At 43.7% G+C, this 18,994-nt stretch overlaps 1 non-coding gene across 1 annotated transcript; it reads left to right on the plus strand.

Moving 5' to 3' along the window:
• The first annotated feature begins 18,527 nt into the window (after positions 1-18,527).
• Trnas-cga lies at positions 18,528-18,602 on the plus strand. The gene has a single exon. It is a non-coding gene; the product is annotated as a tRNA-Ser (tRNA).
• The last annotated feature ends 392 nt before the right edge of the window (positions 18,603-18,994 follow it).

The raw sequence follows: 18,994 nt of genomic DNA on the forward strand, positions 1-18,994 counted from the left end.
GTGTGTATTGTCGTTAGTGTAAGTTAGTTTAAGTTAGAGGGACCGCTGACCTTGGCAGTTGGGTCCCATAGAACTTACCACAAATTTCCAAATTTTTATGACCTCAAGTTCGCGATGAGGAAACGGAAGAGTTCTATGACCAACTAGAACAAACAACTGAGAGCATACCAACTAGAAATATCAGAATAGTGCTGGGAGCTTTTAATGGTAAAGCAGGAAAAGAAGAATTCTACATACCAACTATAGGAAGGCACAGTTTGCATAATGAGACAAATGAGAATGGTCGGAGGATGATAAACTTAGCTATCTCAAAGAACCTGAGAGTAAGCTCGACTTACTTCGAACACAAGAGAATACATAAGGGAACATGGTGTTCACTGGATGGAAGGACCACCAACCAGATAGATCACATCTTGGTGGACCAGCGCTATAGCCACAGAGTCATGGACGTCAGGTCGTATAGAGGAGCCGACTGTGCGTCACACCACTTACTCATTGTGTGCAGGCTTAAACTCATGTTCACCTACATTCATAAGAAGAAGGGGACACTAGAACCTGCTTTGAATGTTGAGATACGAGAAAGTGCCATTAAAGAACAATATGCTATAAAGATCAAAAACCGTTTTGAGGTCCTAGAGACCCTAGAACCAAGAGAGAAAGTGGAGGAAAGGTGGAAAGAAAGAAAGTCCACGGTATTAAGTGTAGCGGAGGATATATTAGTGTAACGCCGGAAATGCATATCCTCCTATTTCCATCTATTGTACTATAATTTTTTTCCTTGTTTTGTTACCTCAAGATATGACATTTCTGTGTCTTTATATATTGTAATTGTTTTACTATTTGTGTATATATATATATATATATATATATATATATATATATATATATATGCATTTATGTCGATGTATAATGGGTTTGTTTTGTAAATATTATTTGTATTTTTACGCTGGATCTTCCCTAAGGAAAACAATGCTATCGAACGATTACATCGATAGGTCGTGTGAAGAACCAAAGTGTGTGGGATCTTTGGCAGTGTTAACTCTGCCGCGTGGAGCGCGGGCAGAGCAGAGGGAGTCTGGCTGGGGTAGGGCGGTGGAGCAGGTGTGTTGTGTGACGCTCCCGCGAGTTGCCGCGCTTTCGGGGTTTGGCAGCATGTAATTGCGCTCGACTTGCTATGATAGTTTCTGACACGGTGTCGCGGACGGGAAGCATTAGCTGGCGCACATCAAGAGCCCGTTTCGCCTGGCGACCGTGTCGAGAAGGAGGCACGCCAACTTCCAGCTTCTGCAACAGCGACGGCCGACAATGAGTGACTGTCGCCACCTCCTCGATCGACGGCTTCAAACCTTCAATCAACCAACAAGGAAGACTGGAAGCACGTAAGGTTTTAGAACTGTATGGCAGACAGCTTTTAGAATTGTTGCATCACAAAATTACAGCAACATAGCATGAACCTTTGTTGCTCATTGTCCCAATTGCATTACCAAGCAGGGTCCCTTCCTTTTCCGAAATGAACCCGAGTGTCGTTGAAATTCAAACGCCAGCATTATTCGATTTCACTGCTTTAATTTCGAAGTTCAGTTAAGGTATTCATAGCTGGCTACAATATTTAGATTACACAAGCACAAATTAAGAGTGCGAGTTTTGTTACCGTATTTTAGCTTACCTGTGACTGCAGCTCAGCTTGGTACGTACTAAATTTTACTATTGTTAATTGTTCAGAATCATTTAATTCAAGTTCAAAGTTAAATCTCTTATTTCTAAATTGCGTAGATTCAAGTAGCTTTTGAAATGATTGTTGACGTAGCCCAAGACTAACCGTATTTCACTGAATTTCGATGTGCTTCAGAAACAAAGCTCACTATTAACTTCAGTCACTAAATTAACTTTCAATTTTCCGGTTTTAGTAATTCTTTTGCTAAATTAAGTCAGAGTGTAGCGAAATTTATTACTTCTGACAAACATTCAGTTTTCACACAACACGTGTCAACCTTCAGTTGCCAAGCTTTTAGTGCTAATTATATGTGCAATAACCTTTCTTTTTCAGTTATTATAATAGTTGTCCATAGGACTGGCGACCGTAATTTTCCCCAAATCTCAAATATCTAATTAACGCCAATTAATTGTTAACGTAACGACCGCACATTTACTTTCTTTATTAATTTTACACTTTTCTCAAAATAAATTTCCACCAATTTCATTTGCATTTTTTCTTCATTTAGATGTAACCCTTTCCTCCCTCTTCACCGACAGATTAACTTCGGTGACGATTGCTTTTCCCAAATTTCCATTAGGTACACGCGGTTTAATTTTTCACTGTCATTAAGGACGATAAGTGAGGGGGAGGTTACATATTAGGAAGAAAGAAGACAACGAAGAAGAGGAAATGATTCAACAAGACATGCCAGAAAGCTACAGAAAAGAGAAGGGAAATGAGAGAGAAGTGGCTAGCTGACAGAGAGAATAAGCAGAAAAGGGAGTATTTTATCAACATCAGAAGGGAGACAAAGCGAATCCTAAGAGCAGAGAACAGAATATGTCTAACCAGATTGCTAGAATAAGTTGGGCAGAGAGCCAAAACAAGATCTCAAGGCAATTCTTCCAACACATGACCTCTTTATAGACTTAGGATCAGCTTACGACGGATAGTGACAGAAGGGAGCTGTATACAGAAACAGAAGAGTTAGACATTCTTAATAAACTTATTGCCTTAGTGAAAGTTACTATGGAAACCATTCTGAATCAAATTAAAATACAGAATATGTTATCAAGTGATGCGATCACAAAAAGTGGAGTAAGACAGGGAAACATATTATCCTTCCTTTTGTGTAATATAGTCTTGGAAAAGGTTATAAGGGATGCAAACATCAGTACAAGAGGATCTATCCTGTATAAATCAGTTCAGGTGGTGGCAAATGCAGATGATATTGATATAATTGCAAAGAGCAATCAAATAAGCCTTTACGAGTCTTGAAAGAGCTGCTAGAAAGATGACCCTAATGGTAAATAAAGGGCAAGCTAAGTATATGCCTATAACTGAGAAATATTATCCAAATGAGCCCCTATCCACAGAAATTGGTTTATATTAAGTTTGGTGTCGTGAGTATTTTCACCTACTTTGGATCAGAAGTAAACTGTAAGAACAATATCAGCTCTGAAATCCAGAAGAGAATATTGTCCGACAGCAAGTGCTCCAATGGCCTCCAAAAACATCTGAAATCAAAATTGTTGTTCAGGAAGACTGAAGTTATGACTTATAAAGGTTTAGTAAGGCCAGTGCTAACATACTGTGCTGGAACATAGATATTACCCAAATCTGATGAAACGTAACTGGGCACATTTGAAAGAAAGATCTCAAGAGAAGTATTTGGGCCAGTGGAAGAAAATGGTGTCTGGAAGAGGAGATTCTACTACGAATTATACAGATAATCTGTTGCCAAATGAGGCGTTATTAACTGTATTAAGATTAAGATTCATGGTGTGGGTTCCTGTTGTCATGTCCTAGTTCATGAACCACGGGCAACGTATGAGTGGCCAAGTAAGTGGTCCCGACAGTGGGGATACCAGTTACTTTGGAATAAGGCTGGGCACCTCGGACATATTCTGAGTCGTGGTCATCTTTGTGCTCATACGGCAAAGGCTACCAAATCCACCGGTTAGTCCCTCAACCGTTAGGGGTAAAACTCAATGGGACTCGGGGCAAGTAAGGCTAGCAACGTGCTTCCCTGGTACTTTAAATATGATGCTGGCAACAATCAGAGCAAAATGCCTCGGACCTTTGGAGGTGACTGAGTCCCACCTCAACTGACAAACCAAAGACTCCTAAGATACGACTTGGCAAACAAATGGTAATGAGATGGGGAGATATTAATATCAATGGGAGCTACTGTGGGAAGAAGGTAGAGCTGGCAGAGGCTGCAAGTAAGATGGGGCTGGACGTTTTAGCTGTTAGTGACATTCGGGTAAGGGGTGAGAAAGAAGAGGAAGTGGGAGAATACAAGGTCTACCTGTCAGGAGTCAAAGCAGGAATAGCACAATGGGGTGTAGGGCTTTACATCAGGAAAGAAATGGAACCCAGCGTAGTTGCAATAAGGTATGTAAACGAACGACTGATGTGGATAGATTTGACAGTCTCTAGCAAGAAAATTAGGATTGTTCCAGTATATTCGCAATGTGAAGGGACAGATCAAGATAAGATGAATAGTTTTTATGAGGCACTCAGTGATGTAGTTGTTAGAGTAAAGGACAAGGACAATGTTCTGCTCATGGGTAATTTTAATGCCAGGATTGGAAAACGAACAGAAGGGTATGAAAAGGTTATGGGTAAAGTTGGAGAGGATATGGAGGCCAACAGGAACGGGAAACAACTCTTGGATTTCTGTGCCAGTATGGGCTTAGTAATCACAAACTCCTTTTTTAAACATGAGAACATTCACCGGTATACTTGGGAAGGCAGGGGAACCAGATCTGTCATTGACTGTATAATAACAGATCAGGAACTCAGGAGGGCTGTGAGGGACACACGTGTATTCAGGGGATTCTTTGATGATATTGATCATTATTTAATCTGCAGTGAAATTTGGATTGTGAGGCCGAAAGTGCAGGAGGTCAGGTCCATATGTAGGAGGATAAGAGTGGAGAAACTTCAGGATAAGGAAATCAGGCACAAGTACATAACAGCGATTTCAGAAAGGTACCAGTTAGTTGAATGTAGTCAATTACAGTCATAGGAAAAGGAATGGACAAGGTACAGGGACACAGTACTAGAAGTGGCTAAAGAATGTCTTGGAACAGTAGTGTGTAAAAATAGGATGAAGCAAACAGCTTGGTGGAATGACACAGTCAAAGCAGCCTGTAAAAGGAAAAAGAAGGTGTGTCAAAAATGGCTACATACTAGAACTCAGGTCGACAGAGAAAGTTATGTTGAAGAAATAAAACAAAGCCAAACAGATAAATGCAGCATCCAAGAAGAAATCTTGGAGACTATGGTTCAAGCTGCTGGAAAACCATTCTGGAGTGTAATTAGCAGTCATAGGAAGGAAAACTGGTGGTGAATCCTGTGGATTCCTTGGGCAGATGGAGGGAATATTTTGAAGAGTTGCTCAATGTAGGTGAAAATACGATCAGTAATGTTTCAGATTTCGAGGTACAATGGGATAGGAATGACGATGGAAATAGGATCACATTTGAGGAAGTGGAGAAAATGGTCAATAGATTGCAGTGCAATAAAGCAGCTGGGTTGGATGAAATTAAGTCGGAACTCATCAAACATAGTGGAATGTCAGGTTTTAAATGGCTACACAGGATAACTGAAATGGCGTGGGAGTCGGGACAGGTTCCATCAGACTGGACAAAAGCAGTAATCACCCCAATCTTTAAACATGGAAACAGAAAAGATTGTAACAACTACAGAGGTATCTCTTTAATCAGCGTTATGGGTAAAATCTTCTCAGGTATTGTTGAAACGAAAGTGTGGGTATTAGTTGAGGACCAATTGGATGAAAATCAGTGTGGGTTTAGACCTCTTAGAGGTTGTCAGGACCAGATCTTTAGCTTGCGGCAAATAATGGAGAAGTGTTATGAGTGGAACAGGGAATTGTATCTATGCTTTATAGATCTAGAAAAGGCATATGACCGGGTTCCTAGGAGGAAGTTATTGTCTGTTCTACGAGATTATGGAATAGGAGGCAAACTTTTGCAAGCAATTAAAGGTCTTTACATGGATAGTCAGGCAGCAGTTAGAGTTGACGGTAAGTTGAGTTCACGGTTCAGAGTACTTTCTGGGGTAAGAACAAGGCTGCAACCTGTCTCCACTGTTGTTCATATTATTTATGGATCAGATGTTGGAAACAATAGACTGGCTGGGTGAGATTAAGATATGTGAACACAAAATAAGCAGTCTTGCATATGCGGATGACTTAGTTGTGATGGAAGATTCGATTGAAAGTTTGAAAAGTAATATTTCTGAGCTAGATCAGAAATGTAAGGACTATAGTAAGAAGATTAGCATCTCGAAAACGGAAGTAATGTCAGTGGGAAATAAATATAAACGTCCTGAGTGCCAAATAGGAGGAACAAAGTTAGAACAGGTGGACGGTTTCAAGTACTTAGGATGCATATTCTCACAGGATGGAAACATAGTGAAAGAACTGGAAGCGAGGTGTAGCAAAGCTAATGCAGTGAGCGCTCAGCTACGATCTACTCTCTTCTGCAAGAAGGAAGTCAGTACCAAGTTATCTGTGCACCGTTCAATCTTTCGACCAACTTTGTTGTATGGGAGCGAAAGCTGGGTGGAATCAGGTTACCTTATCAACAAGGTTGAGGTTACGGATATGAAAGTAGCTAGGACGATTGCAGGTACTAGTAGATGGGAACAATGGCAGGAGGGTGTCCACAATGAGGAAATCAAAGAAAAACTGGGAATGAACTCTATAGATGTAGCAGTCAGGGCGAACAGGCTTAGATGGTGTTGTCATGTTACACACATGGGAGAAGCAAGGTTACCCAAGAGACTCATGGGCTCAGCAGTATAGGGTAGGAGCAGTCGGGCCAGACCAAGGAGAAGGTACCTGGATTCGGTTAAGAATGATTTTGAAGTAATAGGCTTAACATCAGAAGAGGCATCAATGTTAGCACTGAATAGGGGATCATGGAGGAATTTTATAAGGGGGTTATGCTCCAGACTGAACGCTGAAAGGCATAATCAGTCTTAAATGACGATGATGATGAAGATTAAAAGACTTCAATGGGCGAGCAAACTACACAGTTATTAAGAACATTTTCAGAGCAGTGCCTGAGGGAAACAGGAGAGTAGGAAGTTCAAAGTTAAGCTGGGAGGACAGTGTCGGAAATGACATAAGGAAAACTGGAATTCTAAACTGGAGAAGTTCGGCAATAAACAGGTAAGAACGGAATAATTATCTACAGAAGACCAAAGCTCACGGAGGACTGTAGCCGCCAATGATGATGATGATAATGGTAATGGACGAACCAAAATCACTTTTCCTCCTCTTTCTTGTCACGAATTTATCCAAAATTAGAAGCTATCACATCAGCATTCAGCACAAAAGATACACAGCAGCACGTACGTTAAATTCAACAGCATGTAAGAGCTGAACTGATTAACAAAACAACAACTGAGCTCAAGTAAGGCCAACAATGTACCGCAGTTGGCCTTGGCTACAGTAGGGATGGCGATAGCAGATAGTGCAATAGATCTACCAATAGTTGAAATTTATCTGTTGCCTTGTTGACTATCGATAGTGCGTATCACTTGTCTGTCATATGACTGATAATTAAAGCATCTTTCAGTTTCACTAAACGGCAATCAAGCCACGTATAATTTCATTTATGTGACAGGGGGGATCCAAACCTATCGGACCCCTTTCCCTTTGGCTAGGTCCTTGGTTCAATAATGTTAAAACTAACCGTATATAATTATCCTTTAAACTGACTTGTTCCGCATCATTTCGATAAAAGAATCGTTCGAATGATCCATGACACATGTAATTAACTAATAGGATTCAACTCGATAAAACCCATGTCCTGGCATTCACAAGCTGATACTTTTTTTTATGTTTACCTGCAAGTTATTAAGCCAGTTTCACACAATTTTGTTTCGTTAAATCTTGTTATGCAAACTCTAGTGCCGGTGCAGTGCGTTTCAGGCGCTGCCGGCAGACAAAAACCATTGCAAAACACGACAGTGGTTTTTAATAAAAAAGAAGAAGGCATTAAGGTCAATGGTACCTGACTTCCGGTACTGAACGGAACACGCACCAATCTCCGACCGTGGGACGGTAGCGATGGTGTATAACTACAATTGACTTCTGTCAACTGCGCTCAGGAGTTTTCCTGTAGGTGGCGATAGTATTTTCTGCCCAGTTGAGGTCCTCATCCGAAATTACACCCTCTCCCCCCCCCCTCCCCCAATCGTTCTTCGCCGTTTTTTCATATGGAAAAAAAAGAAATGATCAGACGGCATTAATAGCCGGGGGACCCCCTGTCTGGGATACTCGTAGTTCGGTCGCCTGGTGGACGCGTTTCTATCTGACGTCGCTTCGGCGACTTGTGCGTCGATGAAGATACGATGAAATGATGAGAACACAAACACTGAAGTCTCCGAGCGAACAAAACATCCTACCGGTCGGGCAACTGAACCCGGGACGCCGAGATCCACATGCGCCGACACTAACTCCTTTCTTCTCGTCATCCTTTTTTCGAAACTAGACCACCTATTCAGTTGGGATACCGTTGACAACAACAGGGAACAAATGTCGCCGAGTTCAGGGCTAATTAATTTGCAGTGAAATGTCCGGATGTATTATAGCAACCGTGTGACAATTTTGTCATGTAAAATACGTCTTTCCCTTTGACTTACAAGCGCGTAGCTCAGTGTTTTTAAAGTCCCGTCAACGTTGAGATCATTAAGAACGTATAAGAAACTCTCATCGTTCAATGACGGGAAGGAAATAAACCATGTCCTTTTTAAAAGAATCATCGCGGTATTAAGGTTAATCGATTTAGGGAGACGACGATACAATCAATTTAATTGGTCCGATTGCGTTTTGAACCCCGCTGCTGCCAAACACGAATATACTGTCTTATCTATAGACACAATACGTACCCAGTACAGGCACTTAACGTGTGTGTGGCACACAATTTCATTTATGTACCTGATTAAACTTTACTGTTTTTGAAATGCAATAGATCTCCCGCCGTATGATAACATGAGATCAACTATGTACAAAATATATTATCTGTAAACCGTCTTCTTCCTTGCTTACGATCCAAACACTTTGCGGCAGTTTCCATTGCTTTCACGATAACTTAATCTTAGGAAGGTATTTGCTTCATCTGTATACATACGCAACGTGATGTCTTCTTGTTTACATCACAGAAACTAACGGATAACCCTGTTTATTTGGGAACACTTCGAAAAGTTATAGTAACGTTACACAAGACAAGATTTTTTCATTCATTCCGTGGACTTTATTTCTAATGACCCGTATTAATACAGCGCAGGGATGCAGTTTAAGATTAGTGACATAACCTCTCAAGACTGAAATGTAAGAGCCGTAATACAAAACGACTAAGTATTTAACGTTCAGTGTAACTGCGACCTATAATTAAATAATGTAATACACTTTTACTGGAATATCAGGGTCAGAGAGATAGATGAAGAATTAATAGTAACCACGTTTTTGTAAAAGATAGGATTCAAATTACAGTTTAGCGGTCAGGATTGAAAGGTCCTGTTGCTTTGGCAGATTGCCCTGAAATTCCAGGACAGTTCTTTTAAAAAAGGCCACGGTATGAATTAGAACAACTCTTTCGAGAGCATGAAGACATGGTTAATAACACATAAGTATTGTTTGTTTTTCTGTAGGACATCTTCTCGTTACACACCAGTACCGTGTAAAACAGTGCCTCCTCTACTAATGATAAGTCCCAAAGTGGCTTCTTCTATGTGCCATCAATATCCAAGTATTTTGAGCTACTTCTCCTATAATATCAGTAAGTCGCTCTTCCATTGTTGCCAGGAAGTCTTCTTCGCTGGATCTGGATCAGAATAACAAAGTGATTTGACAGAGACTTGTTTACGAGACAGCTGACACAGCAACAACCAATCAGAGGATGTGCTTAGTCGCATGTTTTATTCTGTTCGTCGTTGTCATATCTTCCTCAGGTGCCAGTTGCTACAGTCAGTTGCATACCACACTAGGCGGTCGGTAACGTAACTGTTGAGAATTGCTTACATCTTTTCTCTTTGCAGTGTGTTTTTTCGCTACAGAATGTTCTGAACTAGTTATGAAAAAATGGTTCAAATGGCTCTGAGCACTATGGGACTTAACATCTATGGCCATCAGTCCCCTAGAACTTAGAACTACTTAAACCTAACTAACCTAAGGACAGCACACAACACCCAGCCATCACGAGGCAGAGAAAATCCCTGACCCCGCCGGGAATCGAACCCGGGAACCCGGGCGTGGGAAGCGAGAACGCTACCGCACGACCACGAGATGCGGGCGATATTTCGACACTCTGATGGCCATATCAACTATGTAACAGTAGCTGCTTCAGGCTGGGGTATGAGGGTCATCCGGATCTTTGAATTGCCGTTTGAGGTACCGGAATCGATGGCTACTGAATCGCTGCGACCATATGGGACGGTATTCAGTCATACGCCTGAGCGCTGGGCGAGTGTTGGCACCTATCCCGTGCTAAACGGAGTCCGACAGGTGCGGATCGTCCTTAACACACATATGCCTTGTTATTTCAGTATTGGAGGATGTCGAGTTGTTGTGATTTACGGTGGCCAGCCACGCACATGTTGTGGCTGTGGTGGCGAAGGACATATCCGCTCGGGGAGCATACAACGCCGCGTCATGCAACTGCCATATGGAGAAGCGTCACAGCTAGATCACAGCTAGTTGTTCCCACGCAACTGCCGATGACGTAGGTGTTGGCGAGTTCGGAGCGTGACAAGGATGTGTTGATGCAAGAGCAGACCGAGTTAGGGGAGCATGGATGTGACACCTCCGCACACTCGCACGTAACACGTGGCGTGGAAGTAGAGGTCGAGGCAGTGGCGCCGGCAACGGACCAACAAACGCTCGGCGAGCACAGTGAGGCGTCGCCTACGGCAGCAGAGAGCAGGGCGCGCAAACAACGATCGCCGAAGCGTTGAAAAAAGCGTCGTCATAGTTCGGGTGACACGTCCTCCGCTAGCTTAGGGGAAACGGAAGTTATTGCAGCCGAAGAACTGTCTGACACGGAACGCGTGCCTTTAGAGGACGCTGACAGGATTCCTTCAGATGGTGACCGGATGTCCTACCTTTCAGACGGTCCCTCTTCATTGACGTCGACTGACCCGGTACTGCCGGCGAGGGAGTCAGGGACAAAGTCCCGGCAGCCACATCGAAATGCATCAGAGGACGTTTCTGGGATTGACGACCACTGCGACTGGGCGGAACCAGTCGAAGAGATAGAGGAATTGGAACCCTTAATTGATGAAGACTCACTTACAGGACGCACACCACGAAACGAAAACAACCGAGGGTAGACCGTTGACGGGCACCCCTCTGAGCACGAATAGTGGACTAAAGCCCTTGGAGTTCACAATGACAAGACACGAGCATGACACCGACAAAGAACATTAACACCGCACGTTCGCTTGACAAGATGCAACTTTTCCTGCACATGATTTACGCCACAGACGTGGATATTCTGCTGGTGCAGGAAACCTGCAATGCTGCCTTCCCCGACGTGCGTGGTTACAACACCTACCTAGCGCCGACTCCAGACGGAGGACGTGGCACAGAGATATTACTCTGGGAAGTGATTCCGATGTGTGACCTCGATTACCTCCCTTCGGCTCGGGGTTTGGCTATGACCGTGAACGACATTCGTATTGTCAACATCTATGCACTCTCCGGATCTGACAATCGACGGGCGGGAGCACGATTCTACTCGGAGGAGATACCCGCCCCCCATTCCATGGGAGATATGACCACATCTTGGTAGGAGGGGATTTTAACTGTGTACTCACACCGAAGGATCAAACCCCTAATTTCAGCTCCTGCTACGCATTGCATATGATCTGCCGGGACATGGCACTAATGGAGACGTGGGAAATGATCCTTGGGAAGCGAGAGGCTACACGATTTTTACTAGCCACTCGGCGAGCAGGCTGGATCGGATTTATGTTTCTGATGGATTAAGAGAACACGTGTTGACTGCTGAACATTGGCCCACAGCTTTTACGAGTCATCTTGCATATTTATGCACGTTAACCCTCCTATGGCAGCGGGTCTGGCGGAGCCGTAGTGCATGGAAACTTAATTCATCCTTACTGGTGGATCTCAAATGTCGCCAGCAGATCTAAGAAACATGGCAGACATGCACTCGCCGTCTGTCGATGCACCGTACGGCTGTTTCACGGTGGCTGCAATGTGCAAAACCAGCGATACGAACAACTCTCATAACATACGGCAAAGAAAAAGTGAAATGGGTCCAAGATACACTTGACTATTACTACATGGTGCTCTGTGACCTGTCCTCCAGGGCCCCATCGCCCGAGTGACAATCGGCAGGGAGTGTCAGCGCTCATCAATTTCGACCGCTCACAACTCTCAATACTGACTATAAGATCTTTGCGCGAATATTGGCGGCAAGGCTCAAGACTGTAATATCCAAGACATTACCACCAGACCACGCTTGTCTAGGGGTTCAGAGCAACATCCATTCTATCCTAGGCGAATACCGTGACATAATTTCCCTGACGAAGGCTTCTCGCATGCGAGCGGAGTTCGTATCAGTGGATTTTGATCGTGCCTTTGACAGGATCAACCACGATTTCCTTGACTCGATCATGCGACGCATGGCGATACCTCAGGATTTTATTATTGTCCTCATGCGCCTCCTTCGCGGCGACCCTTCGACGATGAGAGTCAATGGCAGGGAGGTAGGACCGATTCCTGTTTGCAGCTCAGTTAGACAAGGATGTTCCTTGTCGACGATGCTGTTTGCAATAGCGCTCGAAACACTGATGCAGACTATTAGACGGACTCTTACAGGCATTCGACTCCGTGCGAGTTCCTTCAAGTGTAGTGTATATGCTGACGACTTGATGATACTCGTCCGGTCAGAGAACGAAAAACGTAAGATGGTTGCCCTTCTTACTACGTATGGAATAGCGGCGGGTAGCAGGGTCAATATGAATAAAACCAATATCATGCACATCGGATGACGGCTGCTCGCTCTGCACAGTCCGTTTACAACGGTGGACATCTTGCGATGCTTAGGAGTCTTGTTCACCCGATCGCTACGTCAATCAGCGAGCTACCGAAGTCTGCTCCAGCGCGTCCGACTGCACATACGCAACAATTCATTCCGAACCCATGACCTCCTCCAAAGGGTGGAATACACTAATGTTTATCTGGCCTCCCGACTGCCGCTTGGCACAGGTACTGCCAATGCCACATGCTATTTCTGACCGGTTAATGGCGGCCTTTGGATAGTATATCAGGCAAGGGATGTTGTTTAAGGTCAAATACAAGACTTTAACTCTCCCACACCATTCTGGATGACTTAATCTCACGAATGTACAGAACAAGGCTGTAGCTCTATACCTGCGAGCGACGCTACGTACATGGAACCAACGGAAACACGCCATCATGTCGGCGATCCTGGGCGTGCTTCTTCCCCCGTCGTTTGAACCGCCGGTGGCGGTAGGCACAATATCGCCTTCTTTTTCTCACGTCGCGCGATTCTTTGTTGATTTTAGTTATGTTCTGTTACAAATACATTCTACAACAATCCCCACTACCCGTGTGATATGTCGATACTTGAGGCATCATCATGGCAGCAATGTTGTCGAACTTAAATACCCAACGAGGGATTGTTGAGCGATTTGGCGAGCTGTCCATACGCCTCTCCTCACCACGGCACCGATATCGTCTTGATATACATTAATCAACCGCAAGACAGTCAACCGCCAACGATTGTACGACATTCACATGGTAGATTTCCTGCTCTGCCTTGTATGTGGCATGCAAGACACCGACGAACATTCTCTGCAGTGTGGTGAGGAAAAGGATGTTTGGCGGCTGACGCAACGCATCATCGCACTTCTCCAACGCAACGACGAATACACGATCACGACGGAGCTTTATTTTTCCCAAACGCTGTCTTTTTCCACTCACAGAAAACGTCGGCAATCCGATGGATTGGAGGACACGCATCGCACTACGTGGTCTCGCGGACCGTGATATCGGGCTGGTATTATCTACTGGAACACGAAATCATCCGATAACTCTAAATACAAAACACACTTAGCGAACTTTCTAGGCAACATGTTTCATGACCAACCGAAGCGGTGGGGAGTTCCAGGCTTACGTAGTTTCGCAGGTAGGATATTACTCCCAGTGAAGTGACGAGGATGTCACTTCGGCCCTATATTTCTTTCCTTTCTTATTCATATGTGATTTTTTTTCTGGGACACTAAAATTAAATATATAAAAAAAACAATAAACGGAATTACATACATGTACAATGTTTCCTTCCCACTGCCTCTCCCTTATCCTGTCAGGAGACAGGGACACTATTGGGGCAAGAGTGATTCCATGCCAAGGGGGACTCTACGCCAAAATACCGTTATCCAAGATGGCGGTGATGACGTCACACAACCCCAAGGGGGACACAACTCCGAAGTACCATTATCGGAGATGGCGTCTGTGACGTCAGTTGATGACGTCATCCAATGTGGCGGCCGTGACGTCAGCTGATGATGCAAGTACAGTTATCCAAGATGGCGAGAAAGTGGCACGCCCCCCTCCCATGGCCCCCTGGTGGGAAGTTCAAATTCCATCCAGACTATGCAGCCTGTACTAACCTAAGAAAATTGTGGGATAGAAAGGTCACGTGGGCTACCTCCACTAACCTAAGTCATCCGACCACCACCTCATCCTAGGAACTTGTGCCAAGTTTGAATTTTGGTGGGAAGATAGGTCAATTGGGCAACCTCCACTAACCAAACCCCCCTCCCCCCTCTGCTCTCCCAGAAAAATCGCGGGAAGTTCAAATGCCAACATGATAATGCATCACACCATGGTTATCTCCACTAACCAAAGAAAATCGCGGGAAGATAGGTCACTTGGGCTACCTAAGTCATCTGACTGCCACCTCATCCTAGGAACTGGCACCAAGTTTTAATTTTGGTGGGAAGATAGATCAATTGGTGTGTCTCTACTAACCTAAGAAAATGGTGGGAAGGAAAGGTCACCTCCACTAACCTAAGTCACACGGCTGCCGCCTCCTCCTAGGGACTCATGGGAAAAGGACTCAACCTGTGCTGAACATAAGTCTTTATTATTTTCATGCACTATTTATTTAAACAATATGATGCAGTACACCCATCCAGTGTGTTCACCATGAGGTCTGGACTTCAACTGACTTAGTACACAACACTGCAACCAGAGGGCGCTGTCATCCAAGATGGCGGCCATGAGATCAGCTGATCATGCGAGTGCCATTATCCAAGGGCGGGGGGGGGGGGGGGGTGGCAGTGTGCTCGCCACGAGGCCCCCAGGCCTAGTACACAGTACTCAGTACTGCCACCAGAGAGTGCTATCGTCCATTCTGTGATGTAATCGCCACTGCTGCTGTGAACCCTCCCTCTACCTGCAGTCTGGCAAAGGGCTAACTGCCGAGTGACACTGCAGAAAGCCGTTCCAGAATAGCACAAGTTGCTTTCCCTCCAGCGATTCTAATGGACTATACATGACGTATGGCTGATGTATCGCTGTGCATAGCTACATACCATCACACATGCATCTAGCAACATTCCCAATATAATACTGAAGCCACATGGCTATCTAAAATAATAACCAAGTCGACCTCTCGGAAATTGTATAGTGTCCCAGAAATAGTTAACACTCGCTGTCTTGATGTCACAGCTTGTGTGCACGGAATTTCTTGCACTAACAGAACCTGTTTGCGAAAATAGTGCAGAATAACATCGAATGCGGTCTTCCTAGCGGCCCTAAAGCAGCATCTCGCCCATCACGTCTTACCCTTTCTGCTTTCAACACATACATAAATGTTCCCACCACTATGTAGAGACTACTATACATCAGCATAAAAGAATGTCATGTGAATTAATCAAGCATTATGATTGGTTCTGATAGAATTTACCTGCCGAATTACTGATGCCTCTGGTATCGAAGCACTGCCCACCTTTTTTTCCTTCTGCAGATGAGAGTTTCAGCGGCAAAAAACATTATACACTGGTCGCCATATTACACCGACAATTAAACCCTGAAAAGTGCCGCTACATATCGCCAAATACGGAAATACTCTTACTCAAATACACTGCTCTCCCACCGAGGACAGAAGCTTGAACATTAGAACATGAAACCGATCTCCAAACCATCAATATAGCACCATGTACCATAGCCTGCACCATAGAGAAATCGCCCCTTTTACATCATTCATTCATATACCATGGAGACAGACAGCACAAGCTGTTTCTCTGTGAGGTCAGTGGACATCCACTCGTAACGAGTGACCAGAGAGCTCTCAGCAGGCCGAAGTCACTCTCAGAACTGTTCTACAAATTCGGCCTCATTTCCCCATCGACACAAACACATTACTGTTTCTGGTCCGGACCTGCTCCACTGCTTGCTTTTTTCTACACCCACCTCCAGACTCTGGGATTACAAGAAAAAATACATTTTTGCATGGTTTGCACACAGCAGTATCCCACCGATCACTCACGCAACATAATTCCGAAGATGCGGACTGGGAATTATTTCTCAACAAACCCCAAACTAGATGGAGCATGCTCTAGACTATCGAGTAACTAGAAACTTATCCCATCTGTGAAAAACTTTATGTGAGAAGTCGAAACAAATAGACGAAATAGATAGTTGTACTCATGAATACCAATGTCGGTGATGTAATAGATTCCAAATCATCCCAATAATTTACAAACTCAATTAAAGCGTTTCTCATGCCTAGATATTCAGCAAACATGTCTTCCGCATGCTAGATGCACACATCACAATCAATCATCTCTCACCTAAATAAAGGCGCGAAATGTGCAGAAGCAGTCAACCGAACAATTTACATGGGAGGGAATAAAGGTCCAGCGCTAACGCACCTCCATATTCAATTTTCTCAAATTTCCATGCAATCACGAAAGCTGTCCAACACATACTAAGTATTAGTTCGCTATTCGGTCGTCTAGAGGACAATACGGTTAATTCATCTACATTCCTACACTCCAACAGGCCTCTCCAGTCTGACAGCTCCTAGCATTAACAGGAAATGTGAATCAGCCCCACACAGGTCACTGGCGCTGCAGGCCAAACATGCACAGGTAGAATGTTTATCCTAAGAAATCGGTCACATATATATTTTATCCCTGTACTCACAACTAAATGTTATGATCGCGGTCTCAGTTGAACGACATTCGACAATAAGTGAAGCAGCGGAAATACATTCTGTTGATGGCTATGGCTCTGGAAATAGAAATATCAGTACCATTCTTATGACTTGACATACTCTTCCCTTTGCATATTTTGGAACACAAACACATACTTTACAAGCCTGATGCTCAAGGTGTTACAACTGCGGTCTCAGTTGAACGACATTCGACAATAAGGGAAGTATCAGAAATACACTATGTTGATGGCTATGGCTCTGGAAATAGAAATATCAGTACCATTCTTATGACTTGACATACTCTTCCCTTTGCATATTTTGGAACACAAACACATACTTTACAAGACTGATGCTCAAGGGGAACCTATTACCCAGCCCCTACTACAACTAAACGTAATACTTCATCAACAACTGACTGCCTATGGTATGAAATAATACTGAGAGAAAATCAGCGATGGGTGGACATGTCTCGTAAGTTTTTCTTGCGAGTGCTACCACTGTGTCTTAGAAAGAGAGACGTAATCAGTCAGATGTTAAAAAACCTGATCGCAACAACTACTGTATGTTACTGTCACAAGCGGTCATGGTTCTACAGGTGCAAACAAGTATCCAAGTTAAAAGCAATACTGGCTTTATAAATCAAGGTACGACATTACCTCTGAATGAGGTGGTTTTTTCCGGACAAATACCGAGACGGTGAACACAGGAGTGTGTAGTATCAGATCAGCACTCCGGTTACATACAGCCCACGATGCAACCTCGTGATAAAATTACCGCATTTTGAAATGATTTGGCTAAGGAACGTGGTATGTAAGCGGTATTTGCGACTCCCTCACACCGCCCCAGCTAGATATTTCTATAGTATTTGTAACGCATTCTGTCTTGATGCAATGTCAGAGGGTTGGTGATATATCCACTGGGCTATAGCAATGGTTGTTTGAGAAGGATTACAGACAGTAGTAGATGGTGTAATGATTGATGTGGTAAGAAATGTACACAAGCTTTTCAGATCTCTAATGCCACACTATCCGCTAGAAATGCTGTCAGGGATTTGGAATCAAGTCTTTCCATTCAAGCACATACCTGCGTTGGATCCTATGGAGAAGCCCATTAAGGATTACAGCCACTAGTGAATATTATTTCTGGCACTGTCATATCTCGAAACGTCTCACCTTTCTCGAATCTATCTGCTACAGTAAAGTATCACGCACTTTACACTGTGTGACTGCGTAAATCAGTCCTCGCCAAATATGTCTTAACCTGTCAGTTCGATCAGCAGCGTCAGTAGGCGACCCATTCGTGTTTGTACTGTTACAGAACAAATCTTTGCGCATTTTGATATATAATAAAGATAATTTTTGGTTTATATAAAGTGATGTACAAAGATCGAACTATTTTCATTGGCAAGTGCACAATAATCTGTAAGTAATCTCAATAGTGCCACATGTCTTTTTTACTGTTGTAGAAGAAATCTTTACGTGTTTTGATAAATAATACAGGCAGGAGAGCTTCTGTAAAGTTTGGAAGGTAGAAGACGAGGTACTGGCAGAAGTAAAGCCGTGAGGACGGGGCGTGAGTCGTGCTTGGGTAGCTCAGTTGGTAGAGCACTTGCCCGCGAAAGGCAAAGGTCCCGAGTTCGAGTCTCGGCCCGGCACACAGTTTTAATCAGTCAGGAAGTTTCGATACAGGCAGTTTTAAATGCTGTTTTATTTTGATGCAAAGAACGAATTTCTGTTTGCTATCTGAGTTCTGCGTGGAGCTTTGTCCATCACTGTCTTTGACATATTCAAACCGAGCAGTGTTTACTAAGCTATAGTTGCGTATTACGAAAACATAAACCTTAAGTGATACAACACACTTGAGATCTCACTAAACACAACATCTTTAGTGGGAAAATGCGACGTCGTTGTGACAACTTGCTCTAGGTATTGATATTATTTACTAGTTGATTATGGAGAAACAGTTTGTAAACATTTTTGAGAACCTTGGCCCCAAAATTCTGAGCACTAAATGTTGAAGCCTTCTCTGAAGTTCGTTTTGTACACCA

Source organism: Schistocerca americana, chromosome 4 (genome assembly GCF_021461395.2).
Source record: "Schistocerca americana isolate TAMUIC-IGC-003095 chromosome 4, iqSchAmer2.1, whole genome shotgun sequence".
Lineage (NCBI taxonomy): Eukaryota > Metazoa > Arthropoda > Insecta > Orthoptera > Acrididae > Schistocerca > Schistocerca americana.